Source organism: Trichosurus vulpecula, chromosome 4 (assembly GCF_011100635.1).
Source record: "Trichosurus vulpecula isolate mTriVul1 chromosome 4, mTriVul1.pri, whole genome shotgun sequence".
NCBI classification, from domain to species: Eukaryota; Metazoa; Chordata; class Mammalia; order Diprotodontia; family Phalangeridae; genus Trichosurus; species Trichosurus vulpecula.
In genome coordinates, this window is record NC_050576.1 from 373,457,785 (window position 1) to 373,471,208 (window position 13,424).

The window sequence follows — 13,424 nt, forward strand, 5'->3', positions numbered from 1 at the left end:
AATGTCAACACCCACTGCTAACCAGTTACCACTGTTGGGCCAGGCCACCCAGCCTGGCTGAAATAGTAAGGCAACCTGATGGAGAGACAGGAGATGGCATGTGCCAGGAAGGTCAAGCCAACACGACCTCACCTAAGACCCTGGTAGAAATAGCCTAGGACCCTGAGTTTAAGAGTCACAAGAATGGCAATGCCCTACATTGATCTTGATTCCTGCCTGGCCCTATAGCCGTCATTGAAGGAAGCTACCCCTGAGGAGAATGTGTCTACCATCCTTGCCACCACCACCGGTCAACTGCCTCCAATAGGAAGGTAAGCCCAAGAGCCTCAAGAGAAGTAGTGCTGGCCCTCCGCCTCTTCCCCCCCACCCTTCCCCCAGAATACTGGCCCTGCTTTCAGCCCAACTCCCTTAGTCATCATCAACCAGAGAAATAATTCTTTGGAGATATGACCTGGCAACTTCTCTGCAGGTGCTGCCACCCCTTACCTCCTCATCTACCACAGCTACCAAAGACTCGAAAAAGAAAATTCTTTCTACCAAAAACATGAGCATTGTCAAATGATTGACAACAGAAATAGGTGCGGCTTTATCCATGGAAATAACATTAAAGATCCCTTGTTGTTAGCTTTGCTGCAGAACCCTAAGGACCCCTGGGTATTTCCATCTGATCTGCATTTGGACCCTCCTGTATATGTGATCTCCCCCGTTATAATATGAGCAACTTGACAACAAAGAATGTCTTGCTTTTCTATTTGTATCTCCTGAGCTTAGCATAGTGCTTTGCACATAGTAAGTGCTCAATAAATAGTTTTTCATTTATTAATTTATTTATTCATCCTGGTATTCAAGGACCTCTACCATGGCTCCAAACCAACTTTTTAGTGTTATTTTATAGAATTCCTTTTTACATGCTTCTCTTAATTTGAAGCAAAACTGGACCATCAGCTGTTTGTGGTCCTTGTTCTGATCTCTTCTATGAAATATTTGTAAAGCATTTAGCATAGTGCTTGGCATGCTTGCCCTCTTCCTTTTTTCCCTATATTCTCTAAGCCTGGAGTGGTCTCCATCCACATTTTTACCTTTTCCTTTAAAGATCTCAAGTTCTATCTTCTTTATGAAGCCTTCTCGATGCTCCCACTTATGAGTCATTCTTCTTTGAACTTCTGGTGCTTCTTTATTTGGCCTTTCCTATGTACTTATATTCTAATGTGATAATCTTAAATACAGATTTGATTGTATCAAACCCTCCAAATCCCCCTCCCCCCATCCCTTCCAATTCAATAGACTTCAATGACTTCCCATTGCTTCTAGGATCAAGTGTAAAATGCTCTGTTTGCCATTCTGTGTGCTTTATAACTTAGCTTCCTCTTTTCTTTCCAGTCATTCCAGATCTTAGTCCCTGACACCTACTCTTCAATCTAGTGACATTGGCCTGGCTGTTTCATGAACAAAACGCTCTTGGACTCTGGCTATTCCCCATATCTGGAATGCTCCACCTCCTCTGCTCTGACTACTTAACTTCCTGGCTTCTTTTAAGTCTTAACTAAAATCCCATCTTCTACAGGAAGCCTTTTCCAACCCTTCTTAATTCCAGCGCCTTAACTTGCTTTGTATATATTTGTTTGCATGTTGTCTTCTTCATCAGATCGTAAGCTCTTTGAGGACGGGGATTATCCTTTGCCTCTTTTTGTACCCCCAGTGATTAGTACAGTGCCTACTGGTATAGGTACTTAGTAAATGTCTATTGATTGATTTACATGCATTTCGTATTCCCTTACTAGATTATAAATTCATTGAGGGTATGCGCTATGTTGGTTTTCATCTTCTTAATACAGCGCAGTGCTTTGCACATAGTAGGAGGTTAATATAAATTTGTTGACTTCAATTTGTACTGTATGATGTTATTTCTTCTAACTCACTATGACTCTGGGAAAGGCACAGGAATGTGTAAGTGATCAGTAAGTAGAATATTTGAAAAATGTGGGAGAAAGGATACTTCCTTAAAGGATCTTTATATATAGTATCATGACAGAAGAGAGTATCTCTTGGACTTTTTGGCCCTCCCTCTTACAATGGTTAATGATGTATTATCTGGAGATAAACATTCATAGGTAGCATCTATTGCAAATAGTCAATTTCTATCAATTGCATGCTAATTTAATAGGTTGTGTATATGTGCAGATTTCTTTTCTTAACTATAAATTTTTTAATTTATGTGCACACTCTTTATCAATGGTTGATAGTATAACAAAATTTTATATGTTAAGCTATGAAAAATGAAAAAAATTATGCTTATTTTTCTGTTCTCCAGGCTAATTATTGTTCATATTCTCAAATTTCTTTTGTATCAGCCAACTCTCAATGAAAACACTTAAATAAACTATCCATTAGATTTAGAAATGTCAGCATAGCTGTCTAATTTTGGATAGTCATTGATGAATGTTCATGGCAACATGTGCAGATATACAGTAACTTGCTATATCAATGGTTCTTGAATTTTAAAATTCCATTAACTCCCTAAAGGCTTCTCTGACTGTCTCACTCTATACTCTTTTCTGTCTCCTAAAGAAACCAAAGTGATTCATTTCTGCATCACTTCGGAAAACAGGAATGCTGGGCTGGAGGGAAACCCTTAAGGCAAGTAGCACTAGACTGCAATAAGAGGAAGGAAAGTTGAGTAAAAGGACACAAAGTGACTTGGGCAACAATATCCATATTTCAGGAAGCACTGTGAGGACACACCTTTTTCTCCCCTCAGTGGACAGTGGGTATCAATCGCTGATATTTCCTTCAGCAACCTCAAGAATCTCAGGTGGTTATGGCTCCGAGCCCAAGAAACACTGCATGATCTGAATGGACTATTTTAGGGGTAATTTCTGCTACAGACAATCAAGCAATCAACATACATTTATTAAGTGTCTATTATGCTTCAGGCACTCTGTTAGGCATTGACAATACAAATACAAAAATAAAATAATTCCTACTATCAAGGAGGAAATGATTCTGCATAAGCAGAAGAAAATTCACTTTTGCAATTTCATTTTGTTTTAAATTAATCCATGATGAAAAGATACTCAGATTCAAATTTGGGTGATTTCATACTATCAGCCTTAATAGCTCACGTTAAAAAAAATCTGTGTTTCTATATTGATGTCTCTATACAAAAACAATTAAAATATGTTAAGAATGGTTCATATATGTAGTGAGCCAAGTAACCTCAGCTTAGAGGTGTCTAAAAATAGGCATTCTCTACTTTCTGAGATGATTACTTACAAAGACGGAATATTTGCCATAGGAATATTTGTTCTATTTGAGAGGTTGATTAAATTACTGCATTCTATTCTTATAATTTTTCTTCAGTTGTCTATATGTAGAGAAAAAAGTTATGCTCTTTTTAGGATTGAATCTACTAGTGAGAATAGTGCTACTATAGGAGGGCACAATATGGGAGTGTATATTTGAAATATTCTTCAATAATCACTCGATTATATAAAACCAAAATATTTCAACCTCTGTCAACATGAACCTTTTGAAGAATGTGAGACAACAGTGTTTCACTAAGGTATGTCATGCTTCTTACGTAATTCAAGGTCTTAAGTGTTGGACATCTCAAAACCTGAGGGTTTTGTTCTGGCCACATACAATATCAGTGCAGGAACTTGGAACAAAGAATTATAGTGGAGGATGATGCCAAGCAAAAACTTATTCTGGCTTTGTTATTATTGTTCTTGCTTCCCCCTTTCCTATTCATTTGTATGGTAGAACCAGAGAATTTGGAACCCAGGTGAAGAATATAATTGGGTTTCCGTGCTCAGGACAACTGGGAATCAGTGTGAAGGGTGTGGTACTGGGATGGAAAAAATAGTAGAAATAGAGCCTGGAAAATTGAAATGAAGTTTTGACTTTGACTTTTTTCCATCTATTTGAACTTGGGAAAGTCACATACTCTCTCTAGTCCTTCCTCAGTTTTTTACCCATAAATTGTAGATCAATTAAACAACATTTATTAAATTCCTACTCTGTGCCAGACACTGTGCTAGGTAATCATGATATGGACACACAAAAATGAAACAATCTATGCAGCTCTAGTAGATGAGACAACATATACATGTGTAAACATATGAAAAATCAATGTAAAACAAATATAATGGTTATCAATTTAGATAACGCTTTAAGCTTTACAAAGTATTTTCTAAATATCAGCCCATTTTATCCTCACAATGACCTGGGAGTTAGGTGCTATTATTATCCCTGTTTTACAGATGAGGAAATTGAGATACAGAGGGATAAAGTGATTCATCTAGAGTCACACAGCTCATAAATGTCTGAGGATTGGAACACAGGTTGTTTTCATTCCGGATCCAGCATGTTATCTTCTATGCTATCCAGTTGTCCGGGTAGTCAAATGAAAATTAGTTAGAGAGGTAGGGCATTAGCCTCCAAGGGAGGGGGAGGGAATCAGGAAAGGTTTCATGTAGAACGTGGTGCTTGAACTGGAACTTAAAGAAAAAGAGAGAACTCATAAGGTGGTGAGGAGGGAATGCATTTCAGTGCAAAGGCTTCAAAAGGGGAGATGAGTGCCATGTGTGGGAAACAGACCACAAAATTCAGGAAGGGGAGCAATGTTTGATGAGACTGGAAAGACAGGTTGTGGGGGACTTTTAAAAAGTCAGAGCATTTATATTTTATCCAAGAGGCTAAACAGGGAGACCCTGGAGTTGAGGATAATATCTGATCTAACTAGGTTGTTGTGATGGTGCTGGTTAGTTGGTTGTTGTCCTTTTGTTCTCCAAGAGGACCAAAATCATGTCACTGCATTAGCATCAAATATGAAGTATTCTACTGTAGCTGATCAGACCAATATGAGCTCAGAAGGCTCTGCCACAGGTTGGCACAAATAATCCACATGAACATTTGGAGTGGAGATGTCTCTAAACTTGTGCATCTCACATTTCTTTTGAGCTACTGCAATTCTGCTTTGTGAGCACAATGCCGGGCAGTCCTGTGCCATGGTCTCCCATGTCTCACAATTGATTCCAGAGTTATTCAGGGAGACCTTAAGAGATTTCTTGTACCCTTTCTGCTGACCTCTGTGTGAGTGCTTGCCTTGTATAAGTTCTCCATAAAATAGTCTTTTAGGCAAATGTACATTTGGCATTCAAACAATGTGGCCATCCCATCAGAGCTGTGCTGTCTGCAGTAGAGTTTGAATGCTTTGAAGTTCAGCTCAAGAAGGTAAACAGAATTTTAGAAAAGGCAGATATGATAGACCTCTGGAGAAAACTGAATGGGGATAAAAAGGAATATACTTGCTTCTCAGTGGTATATGGCACATACTCAAAAATTGACCATGTACTAGGGCATAAAAACTTCACAATCCAGTGCAGAAAGGCAGAAGTAGTCAAAGCATACTTTTCAGATCATCATGCAATAAAAATTATTTGTAATAAAGAACCATGGAAAAATAAGCTAAAAACTAATTGGAAACTAAATAATCTAATTCTAAAGAATGAGTGGGTCAAAGAACAAATCAGAGAAACAATTAATAACTTCATTCAAGAGAATGACAATAATGAGACAACACACCAAAACTTGTGGGATGCAGCAAAAGGAGTTCTTAGGGGAAGTTTTATATCTCTAAATGCTCACATGAATAAAATAGAGAAGAAGGAGATCAATGAATTGGGCATGCAACTGAAAAAGCTAGAAAAAGAACAAATTGAGAATCCCCAATTAAATACCAAATTAGAAATACTGAAAATCAAAGGAGAGATTAATAAAATTGAAACTAAGAAAACTATTGAATTAATAAATAAAACAAAGAGCTGGTTTTATGAAAAAACCAATAAAATTGATAAACCTTTGATCAATTTGATTAAAAAAAGGAAAGAAGAAAATCAAATTACCAGTATCAAAAATGAAAAGGGTGAATTCACCTCTCATGAAGAGGAAATCAAAACAATAATTAGGAATTATTTTGCCCAATTGTATGCCCATAAATTTGCCAACCTTAGGGATATGGATGAATATACAAAAACATAAATTGCCAAGGTTAACAGAAGGGAAAGTAAAATTTCTAAATAATCCCATCTCAGAAAAAGAAACTGAGCAAGCCATCAATGAACTCCCTAGGAAAAAATCTCCAGGGCCAGATGGTTTTACACGTGAATTTTATCAAACATTTAAAGAACAGTTAATTCCTATACTTTGTAGACTATTTGGGAAAATAGATGGAGTCCTACCGAATTCTTTTTATGACACAAATATGGTACTAATGCCAAAACCAGGTAGAGTCAAAACAGAGAAAGAAAATTGTAAACCAATTTCCCTAATGAATATTGATGCAAAAATTTTAAATAAAATATTAGTAAAAAGAGTGCAGCAACTTATCATGAGAATAATACACTATGACCAGGTAGGATTTATTCCAGGAATGCAAGGCTGGTTCAATATTAGGAAAACTCAGTACAATTGACCATATCAACAACAAAACTAGAAGAAACCATATGATCATCTTAATAGATGCAGAAAAAGCCTTTGACAAAATACAATACCCATTCCTATTAAAAACACTAGAAAGCATAGGAATAAATGGAGCCTTCCTTAAAATTATAAATAGCATCTACGTAAACCATCAACGAACATTATTTGTAATGGGGATAAGTTAGATGCATTCCCCGTAAGCTCAGGGGTGAAACAAGGATGTCCATTATCACCCCTACTATTCAATTTGGTACTAGAAACATTAGCTGTAGCAATAAGAGAAGAAAAAGAAATTGAAGGAATTAGAATAGACAAAGAAGAAACTAAATTATCACTTTTTGCAGATGATATGATGATTTACTTAGAGAGTCCTAGAGAATCAAGTAAAATAACTACTTGAAATAATGAACAACTTTAGCAAAGTTGCAGGATAGAAAATAAACCCACATAAATCCTCAACATTCCTATACATTACTAACAAAGTCCAACAGCAAGAGATAGAAAGAGAAATTCCATTCAAAGTTACTGTAGACACTATAAAATATTTGCGAGTCTATCTGCCAAGACAAACCCAGGGCCTATATGAATGTAATTATGAAACACTTTTCATGCGAATAAAGTCATAGCTAAATAAATGAAAAAATATCAGTTACTCATGCTTAGGCTGGGCTAATATAATAAATAATATATAATAAATATAATCAAAATGACAATTTTTTGGTATTTTGATTGGTATAGCATTAAATTAATCTGTCTATTCAGTGCCATACCAATCAAAATACCAAAAATTATTTTACAGAGCCGGATAAAATAATAACAAAATTCATCTGGAAGAACAAGAGGTCTAGAATATCTAGGGTATTAATGAAAAAGAATGCTAGAGAAGGTGGCCTAGCCATACCAGATATTAAACTGTACTATAAAGTAGCAGTCATCAAAACTACCTGGTACTGGCTAAGAAACAGAGTTGTGGATCAGTAGAATAGGATAGGTACACAAGATGGAGAAGTCAATGACTATAGCAATCTACTCTTTGATAAACCGAAAGAATTCAGCTTCTGGGCTAAGAATTCATTATTTCACAAAAACTCCCAGGAAAATTGGAAAATGGTAGGGCAGAAACTGGGCCTAGACCAATATCTTACACCATATATCAAAATAAAGTCAAAATGGGTTCATGATTTAGGAATAAAGGCTGATACTATAAGCAATTTGGGAGAGCAAGGAATAGTTTACCTATCAGATTTATGGAAAAGAAAAGAATTCATGACACCACAAGAGATAGAGAGCATTACAAAATTCAAAATGGATAATTTTAATTATGTTAAATTGAAAAGTTTTTGTATAAAAAAAGCCAATGCAACAAAGATTAGGAGGGAAGCAGAAAATTGGGAGAAAATCTTTATAACCAGTGTCTCTGATAAAGGCTTCATCTCCCAAATATACAGGGAACTGAGTCAATTTTACAGGAATACAAGTCATTCCCCAATTGAGAAATGGTCAAAGGATATGAGCAGGCAGTTTTCAGAGGAAGAAATTAAAGATATCTATAGGCATATGAAAAAATGCTTGAAATCACTACTGATTAGAAAAATGCAAATCAAAACAACTCTTAGGTACCACATCTCTCTTCTCAGATGGGCTAAAATGACAAAACAGGAAAATGATAAATGCTAGAGAGGTTGTGGGAAAATTGGAACATTGTTACATTGCTGGTGGAGTTGTGAACTGATCCAGCCATTCTGGAGAGCAATTTGAAACTATGCCCAAATGGCTATAAAAATGTTCGTACCCTTTGACCCAGCAATACCACTTCTAGGGTTGTATCCCAAAGAGATCACACAAGTGGGATAAGGGCCTATATGTACAAAAATATTTATAGTGGCTCTTTTTGTAGTAGCTAAGAATTGGAAATCAAGGGGATGGCCATCAACTGGGAAATGACTGAACAAGTTGTGGTATATGAAGGTAATGGATTGTTGGAATGGAAGGTTATTGTGCTATGAGAAATGGGGATGATATGGATTTCATAACAACCTGGAAAAACCTACAGGATATAATGCTGAGTGAGTGGAGCAGAACCAGGAGAACATTATACACAACCACAGATATACGGATTCTGTGAGGACTGACCCTGATAGACTTCACTCTTCTCAGCAAAACAAGGTGCAAAGACAGCTCCAAAGGACTCACGAGGGAGAATGCTATCTACACCCAGAGAAAGAACTATGAAGTATGAATGCAGATTGAGGCACACTTTAAGCTCGCCTTTGTTTTTCCCTTTTTTATCCCTCTCTTTTGTTTTTGTTTTTGGGGTTTTTTTTTTGGTTGTATTTCTTCTTTCTCATTATTCATTTCTTTGGTCATAATTCTTCTTCACAACTTGACTAGTGTGTAAATAAGTTCAATGCAAAGTTATACGTAGAAAATATATTGGATTCCATGCTGTCTTGGGGAGGCAGGGAGGGGAGGGGGGGAAGAATATCTGGAACTCAAAATTATGGAGAACCGAGTATTGTAAACTAAAAAAATAAAAGAGATGAAACATTATAGTGAAATAAAGATATGTGTTTTTTTTCCTATACAAAAAAAGATAACATACAAATGGGAAATGAAAAGGGCATGGTGTATTGGCAACCAAAAATGGGCTCCTTAGCACTTAGTCAACAAGTGCCCTTGACTAGTTTGGCTTTTTCCCCTGAACTGAATGCTGTTTGTATGTTGGACTGGAGTAAGCTTGTCGGCCCCTTCACCTTGCTTCCCTTGCTTAAGCTGATGGAAAGAACCTGTGCTTTCCCAGTCAACCCCTTCACCTTGCTTAAGCAGATTGAAAGAACCTGTGCTTTCCCCGGCGTACCTTACACCCCCGCAGAAGCTGGATGGTTAAAAGCAGCTCCCGTTGGAGCCAGAGGCTGCTACAGCCACAGCCACAGCTGAAGCAGGAGCTGCCAGTAGCAGAGCTGACCTACGGGAGGAAGCTGAACAAAGACTTCAGGCCAGTGGGTAATCTTTTTACCATAGAGGGGGAAGCATGATTTTGCTTTATGCAATCATGCTTCTCTGTAGCCTCCTGGTTACTCTTTCAAGGTGTACTTATTGGGCCTGGAAGCTTTTGATCAATATATCAAAATGGGGTTGCTGGTTCATGGGTTGGTTACTGTGGAGCCTAAATATATATTTTGATTCTTCTGCCTTCTACTTTGAGAGTTTCTTATATCCGGCGGTTCCGAACCTTTCAGACATGTTTATGATCCTCTTTGAGATTATAAACTCTGCCCTCCTAATACACATGGGCAGAAAGAAGGGGTACCCAGCATGATGTTCTGTGGAGTTGAAAGCAAGCAGAGCTGCTGATGGAAAATGGAGAGTTACCTGGAAAGTTCTGAAAGGTCTTAGCTCTCTATAAAGGAAGGCTTTGGGAGGACTCTTTTGCTCCATCCTCCAGCTCTCCAGTTAGAGGTGAGAGGCAACAGAGGGAGTTGGGATATGGAGTAGCAAAAACTGAGTCAATCAGCATGATAAGGATATTTCAGATAATCACCTTATCCTGGTTGAGGCATGATGTTTGGGAATCTAAACCAAGAAGAACTGCTGATGGAAAATGAAGAATTACCTGAACAAAAATCCCCTCTTACCAACAAGGAGCCTAGCCTTTGCTTGAAGAACACTGGTTAAGAGGAACCCACTTTGTGAAATGGTCCATCCTACTTTTTGATGTCTCTAAATGCTAGGAAGATTTTTTTGGTCATATCATGATTGTATCTGCTTCTCTGAAACTTTCTAATCCAATCCTCAAAACTGAATACAATTCTCCAGATGAGATCTGGGCCAAGTACAGCAGGACTCACATCATCTTTGTTTTGAACATCACTCTCTTAATGTAGCCTAAGATTTTATTAGCTTTTTAACTGCCATATCATACTGGAATTTATAGTTGACTGAAACTCCCAGATAGTTTTCAGATGAATGCTGTCTAGCTACACCTTTGCTGCCATTTCTGAACTCATTTGTTTTCTCCTAGCAGGCATGTCTAAACTGTAACAGGATGTATAAGACTTTTTATTCTTTGATCAAAATCTATATTCAAACCACACGAGCCCAAAGCAAGTTGCATCTGTTTCCTTGGTCTTTTTTTCTAAGTATTTTGTGGAAGGAGGGATGTGATATCTGGGGGATATTTGAGCATAACAATTTAAACATATGTTAATGTTAAGAATAATATTGATTATTAAGAATAAATGTACATCAAATCTCATCTCAACATATTCCTAAGGTCTTTCCAAATTCAAATTGTTCTAGTTGCTCTCTGTGACCAGGGTCAAATCACTTTATTTCTTTGTGCCTCTGTTTCTTCATTTGTAAGGTGAGAAGGCTGTATTAATGATCTGTAAGATCGGCCCCTTCCAGCTTTAAGAGATCACACCATCCTTTCATACCGGAGTTTTGTTGCTTTGAATATGGAATGAAATAAATGTCCAATTTCATTAGTTGCGATAGGATTTGACCCCTATTTATCTGACATCACCTTCATGTGTACACACATACTTGGTTTTACCAAACTTTTCTTTAGTTATAAAGTTTTCAGGAGGAGCTAGAGCGGCCTGTTGAAATGTACACTCCAAGAACTGACAGAAACAGAGAATTCAGCAGGTGTGTCAATCTCTGTTGGCAAAAGACATTTGAAAGAAATTTTTTTTGTATTATAAAACTAGATTAGCTCATGGACAATTAGGGAGGCACTTGGTGGTTGCTTTGTTAGCTCACACATTAGAGGATGTGGTAGGAGCAGGGGTTGAAGAAGGTAAGAAAAGCAAGGATATAAAGCAGCCATGGTTAGCTGTTTAGTATAGTCTATCCATTTCTGTAGAATTGACACTAATAGCTCATATATTTATATAATACTTTAATTTTTACAAAATGCTTTCCTTAATAACTTACCCTCAATCTGCCTTTCTGTTTTCATGATGTACATTACTTCTTTCACTTTATAGTCCCACCAAACTGGCTTTCTTGATGTTTCTCACATCTAGGAACACATTTCTCAACTCCATGCCTTTATCTGGCTATCCCCCATGCCTGGAATTCACACCCTCCTCATCTGAGATTCTTAGAATTCCTCATTTCTTTCAAGACTCAGTTCAGACATCACTTTCTACATGAAATCTTCCCAAGTAACCTCAGCTTCTAGGGCCTTCCTCCCCAAACTATTTAATCTCACTCTATAGGCTGTAATCTTATTGAGGGCAAAGACTGCTTCCTATTTGTTTGTATTCTTGGTGCCTGGCACATATTAGTTACATAATAAATGTTTATTGATTGAATATGTGACTTTCCCATGGTCATGGACCTAGTAAGTATCAGAACTGGTATTCAAATCCAGATCTCTTGACTCTCTTGGCAAAACAATCTTTACTCTGATCCCTGTCCTAAGGGTCCCTTTGTGTCCCCTTTCAAAGCTCTTCCCAGTAGCTTGATCATAGGATTCATCATAGGAATTTGCCAAATTGGGTAAGGGGAATAAGTTGAACTAATTCAACTAGATGAGTTAAAGTTCCTCATCTGGAAGCCACAAAAGTCCTTTAGTAGGAAATCTTGTGAAAATCGCAAACAAGGCTGTGCTTGTATTGATTATATTGCTATGACGCCATAAAGTTGTGCCCAGAATCACTGCTTCTTATCATTTATAGAGTAGATGATGTCCTAAAAATGTCTTTTAGGTACTTCTAGTAGCAAACTCTCAACAAAACCCAAGAAATATCCATATTATACTCCATTCTTCTCCACACTGTGGCATGCTCCTTTAGGCTTAGTTGAAAAGGTAAAACAAAAATTAAAAATAAATATGGAAATACAAGATAGCCAGGTGGAATAAACATAGTGATAACCTTGGAGTCAAGGAGGCCTGAGTTCAAACCCTGTTTAGATATATTCTAGGAGGTATCATGATACAGTGGAAACAATATGTTATACTGTTTGGAGTCAGAGAACCTGAATTCAAATCCTGACTTTCTCACTTACTAGCTACATAGCCTCCAGCGAGTCATTTAGCCTCTATGGGACTCAGTTTCCTAATCTGTTAAGTGAGATGATTGGAATAATTTTATGATAATATGATCCTAGATGTGTGACCCTGGAGGAATCAGTCATTTATCCTCTACGTATGTCAGTAAGGCTGCTTTGTAGTACTCATTCTAGATATATTGTTGCTGGCTTCATGTCTGATAAATAAGTAATGAATCATATATCCCCCTAAAATATATTCAGAGGTTACTTTAAGAGAGAAAAGGAAAAATAATCCTAGGACTTCTCATGTTGACATGCTATGATGCCTGCTAAATAAGGAACCCTTCATTGATACTGATAAGCTCAGCTCACCAGAATTGGCCTGGGTAGGAAGGATCTCATTAGTATTGTGGTCACTAGAGCTCACTTTTGCTCTTTGATTCATTAATGATTTTGTGAGCCCTGAGTACTATGTTTGTTTCTTTAAGATATCAAAAGAACCAGAGAAAGGCCTCTAGCATGTTGAGTGGAAACTCTTAAGTTGTACTTACCTGGGAGTCACACAGAATGAAAAGGTTTGTAGAGACTATATTCTACATCAGTGCAGTAAGTGGCTGCGCTGATGAGATCATAGGTCTGTCAAAGTATGATTTGGGGCCATTAGGTCTATTTTTAGGGTCTTCATTTGCTTTGGATGAATAAGTTGCCACCAGGCTTCTATGCCTTTTCTTATTAGAGGATGAGACCTTACACAGCTCCAGGAATGCTTGCCACCCATGATCCCACCAATGGCACCAGAGGGTCTTTGGGTATCTGACTTAAAGGGTTAATGATGCCATACTAGAATGTCTTGAATTATTGATCTTTATTATAGATCAGTCTACCAAGGACATGGCCCCTGGTGTTCCTTCTCTTCATTCCCAGTGTTGTTCGTAGTC

General features: G+C 37.4%; 1 pseudogene; it reads left to right on the forward strand.

The window, feature by feature from the left end:
• LOC118847277 overlaps nucleotides 1-13,424 on the forward strand; it is a 159,291-nt pseudogene that overhangs the window by 7,779 nt on the left and 138,088 nt on the right.